Raw genomic sequence first — 5000 nt, forward strand, 5'->3', positions numbered from 1 at the left:
CAACCAGTCGCCGGACAAAAATCGCCGGAAGGCATGCACGCCCTGTATTTCGTTCGAGGGACGTTGGCCGGGGTGCACGCAATGGGAGGCCCATCGCGCACACCTACTCCCCCCGTTGGGGGGGGGAGAGGGGGTGCCGGACCACCACCCCCTAAAGAGCATTAGAGATTTTACAGATATGCTACCAGTAGACGTTAAAATGTCTGAAACGGGGACACTTTTTCCAAACAAGCAAATCCCACACCGAGGGTGCGCAGGTGCCGATGGTGGTCGAGGCATGTGCCCGCAACAAGGGCCAACGTGAGCCGATGGTGGTCGAGGCAACCGCCCGCACCAGCTCGAGGCATGTGCCCACACCAAGGCCCGGCATGTATCGATGGTGTTCGACGTAGGGGCAATCTTCTGCTGATGGTGGTCGAGGCAAGAGCCCGCACCAAGGGCCAGCGTGTGCCCATGGTGCTCGAGGCAATCGTCCGCACCAGGGCCCAGCGTGTGCCGATGGTGGTCGAGGCAACCGCCCGCACCAGGGCCCAGCGTGTGCCGATGGTGCTCGAGGCAACCGCCCGCACCAAGGGCCGGCTTGTGCCGATGGTGTTCGAGGCAACCGCCCGCACCAGGGCCCAGCGTGTGCCGATGGTGGTCGAGGCAACCGCCAGCACCAGGGCCCAGCGTGTGCCGATGGTGGTCGAGGCAACCGCCCGCACCAGGGCCCAGCGTGTGCCGATTGTGGTCGAGGCAACCGCCCGCACCAGGGCCCAGCGTGTGCCGATGGTGGTCGAGGCAAGCGCCCGCACCAGGGCCCAGCGTGTGCCGATGGTGGTCGAGGCAAGCGCCCTCACCAAGGCCGAGCGTGTGCCGATGGTGGTCGAGGCAACCGCCCGCACCAGGGCCCAGCGTGTGCCGATGGTGGTCGAGGCAAGCGCCCGCACCAAGGCCGAGCGTGTGCCGATGGTGGTCGAGGCAAGCGCCCGCACCAGGGCCCAGCGTGTGCCGATGGTGGTCGAGGCAAGCGCCCTCACCAAGGCCGAGCGTGTGCCGATGGTGGTCGAGGCAACCGGCCGCACCAAGGGCCGGCGTGTGCCGATGGTGTTCGAGGCAACCGCCCGCACCAGGGCCCAGCGTGTGCCGATGGTGGTCGAGCCAGGAGCCCGCACCAAGGGCCGGCTTGTGTCGATGGTGTTCGGGGCAACCGCCCGCACCAGGGCCCAGCGTGTGCCGATGGTGCTGGGGGCAAGCGCCCGCACCAGGGCCCAGCGTGTGCCGATGGTGCTGGGGGCAAGCGCCCGCCCCAGGGCCCAGCGTGTGCCGATGGTTATCGGGGCAACCGGCCGCACCAGGGCCCAGGGTCTGCCGATGGTGCTCGAGGCAACCGCCCGCACCAAGGCTCAGCATGTGCCGATTGTGATCGAGGCAACAACCCACACCAGGGCCCAGCTTGTGCCGATGGCGGTCGAGGCAAGTGCCCGTACCGAAGGGCAGCCTATGCCGATGATGGTCGATGCATGTGCCATCACCATGCGTCATCATGTGCCATTGATGGTCGAGGCCTTGGCCGAAGTTCGATTTTGAGCCACGGTGCCCATGCTTGGCTCCAGCATGTGCTGGTGCCGCATTTTTTTCACTCGGGACAGCATCGCCGGAGCATCGCCGGAGTACCGCCGGAGAACCTGACCGGCGGCATTGGGGTTCCGGCGATTGGGAGGGGGGCCGGGGGGGTGTGCGCACATGATGTGCGATGGGTGCTGGTACTTGGCCTTGTGTTGGCCCCCTATCCCTCATCAAACCTCTGAGAATTCACACCCCCTTAAAGAGCATTTGAGATTTTACAGGTTTGCTACCAGTAGCCGTTAAAGTGTCTGAAATGGGGACACTTTTTTCAAACGGTCACAAAATCTTCTCCACTTCGAGTTTTTAGCTGAATTTTTTTGTGCATGCCAACAAAAATAGAAGGATCATGCCTACAAAATTTGGGGCCAAAAATCCTTATAAAAAAATTTTAAAAAATCTCGAACCGCAAAAAGTTTCGAAAATCGTGAAAAATAGAAAACGAGTCATCTTCCAACGAAACTTCACGTGAAGGCTTAGGGGACCATTGTATGAATTTACAAGCCATAAAAATGGCATTGGCACGGCAGAAATTTGAAGATGTGCCTAAACCCACCAGGGCCCAGCGTGTGCCGATGGTGCTCGAGGCAACCGCCCGCACCAGGGCCCAGCGTGTGCCGATGGTGCTCGAGGCAACCGCCCGCACCAGGGCCGATAGTGTGCCGATGGTGCTCGAGGCAACCTGTCGCACCAGGGCCCAGCGTGTGCCGATGGTGATCGAGGTAACCTGCCGCACCAGGGCCCAGCGTGTGCCGATGGTGGTCGAGGCAAGCGCCCGCACCAGCGCCCAGCGTGTGCCGATGGTGCTCGAGGCAACCGACCGCACCAGGGCCCAGCGTGTGCCGATGGTGCTCGAGGCAACCTGCCGCACCAGGGCCCAGCGTCTGCCGATGGTGCTCGAGGCAACCTGCCGCACCAGGGCCCAGCGTGTGCCGATGGTGCTCGAGGCAAGCGCCCGCACCAGGGCCCAGCGTGTGCCGATGGTGCTCGAGGCAAGCGCCCGCACCAGGGCCCAGCGTGTGCCGATGGTGCTCGAGGCAACCTGCCGCACCAGGGCCCAGCGTGTGCCGATGGTGCTCGAGGCAACCGACCGCACCAGGGCCGAGCGTGTGCCGATGGTGGTCGAGGCAAGCGCCCGCACCAGGGCCCAGCGTGTGCCGATGGTGGTCGAGGCAACCTGCCGCACCAGGGCCCAGCGTGTGCCGATGGTGCTCGAGGCAACCGACCGCACCAGGGCCGAGCGTGGGCCGATGGTGCTCGAGGCAAGCGCCCGCACCAGGGCCCAGCGTGTGCCGATGGTGGTCGAGGCAACCTGCCGCACCAGGGCCCAGCGTGTGCCGATGGTGCTCGAGGCAACCTGCCGCACCAGGGCCCAGCGTGTGCCGATGGTGGTCGAGGCAAGCGCCCGCACCAGGGCCCAGCGAGTGCCGATGGTGGTCGAGGCAACCGCCCGCACCAGGGCCCAGCGTGTGCCGATGGTGGTCGAGGCAACCGCCCGCACCAGGGCCCAGCGTGTGCCGATGGTGGTCGAGGCAACCTGCCGCACCAGGGCCCAGCGTGTGCCGATGGTGGTCGAGGCAAGCGCCCGCACCAGGGCCCAGCGTGTGCCGATGGTGCTCGAGGCAACCGACCGCACCAGGGCCGAGCGTGTGCCGATGGTGCTCGAGGCAAGCTGCCGCACCAGGGCCCAGCGTGTGCCGATGGTGCTCGAGGCAACCTCCCGCACCAGGGCCCAGCGTGTGCCGATGGTGATCGAGGCAACCGACCGCACCAGGGCCCAGCGTGTGCCGATGGTGCTCGAGGCAACCTGCCGCACCAGGGCCCAGCGTGTGCCGATGGTCGTCGAGGGAACCTGCCGCACCAGGGCCCAGCGTGTGCCGATGGTGGTCGAGGCAAGCGCCCGCACCAGGGCCCAGCGTGTGCCGATGGTGCTCGAGGCAACCGACCGCACCAGGGCCCAGCGTGTGCCGATGGTGCTCGAGGCAACCTGCCGCACCAGGGCCCAGCGTGTGCCGATGGTGGTCGAGGCAAGCGCCCGCACCAGGGCCCAGCGTGTGCCGATGGTGGTCGAGGCAAGCGCCCGCACCAGGGCCCAGCGTGTGCCGATGGTGCTCGAGGCAACCGACCGCACCAGGGCCCAGCGTGTGCCGATGGTGGTCGAGGCAAGCGGCCGCACCAGGTCCCAGCGTGTGCCGATGGTGGTCGAGGCAAGCGCCCGCACCAGGGCCCAGCGTGTGCCGATGGTGGTCGAGGCAAGCGCCTGCACCAGGGCCCAACGTGTGCCGATGGTGCTGGGGGCAACCGCCCGCACCAGGGCCCAGCGTGTGCCGATGGTGATCGAGGCAGGGCCCAGCGTGTGTCGATGGTGGTCGAGGCAAGCGCCCGCACCAGTGCCCAGCGTGTGCCGATAGTGGTCGAGGCAAGCGCCCGCACCAGGGCCCAGCTTTTGCCGATGGTGATCGAGGCAACCGGCCGCTCCAGGGCCCAGCGTGTGCCGATGGTTATCGGGGCAACCGGCCGCACCAGGGCCCAGGGTCTGCGGATGGTGCTCGAGGCAACCGCCCGCACCAAGGCTCAGCATGTGCCGCTGGTGATCGAGGCAACAACCCACACCAGGGCCCAGCTTGTGCCGATGGCGGTCGAGGCAAGTGCCCGTACCGAAGGGCAGCCTATGCCGATGATGGTCGATGCATGTGCCATCACCATGCGTCATCATGTGCCATTGATGGTCGAGGCCTTGGCCGAAGTTCGATTTTGAGCCACGGTGCCCATGCTTGGCTCCAGCATGTGCTGGTGCCGCATTTTTTTCACTCGGGACAGCATCGCCGGAGCATCGCCGGAGTACCGCCGGAGAACCTGACCGGCGGCATTGGGGTTCCGGCGATTGGGAGGGGGGCCGGGGGGGTGTGCGCACATGACGTGCGATGGGTGCTGGTGCTTGGCCCTTGTGTTGGCCCCCTATCCCTCATCAAACCTCTGAGAACTCACACCCCCTTAAAGAGCGTTTGAGATTTTACAGGTTTGCTGCCAGTAGCCGTTGAAGTGTCTGAAACGGGGACACTTTTTTCAAACGGTCGCGAAATCTTCTCCGCTTCGAGTTTTTAGCTGAATTTTTTTGTGCATGCCAACAAAAATAGAAGGATCACGTCCACAAAATTTGGGGCCAAAACTCCTTCTAAAAAAATTCTAAAAAATCCCGAACCGCAAAAAGTTTCGAAAATCGTGAAAAATAGAAAACGAGTCATCTTGCAACGAAACTTCACGTGAAGGCTTAGGGGACCATTGTATGAATTTACAAGCCATAAAAATGGCATTGGCACGGCAGAAATTTGAAGATGTGCCTAAACCCACCTACCACCCGATCGATCCCCGGCTTGCGCATCCTGCCTCTCCGG

Source organism: Durio zibethinus, unplaced genomic scaffold, assembly GCF_047325235.1.
Source record: "Durio zibethinus cultivar Kanyao isolate XHJ-2024 unplaced genomic scaffold, ASM4732523v1 HiC_scaffold_57, whole genome shotgun sequence".
Lineage (NCBI taxonomy): Eukaryota > Viridiplantae > Streptophyta > Magnoliopsida > Malvales > Malvaceae > Durio > Durio zibethinus.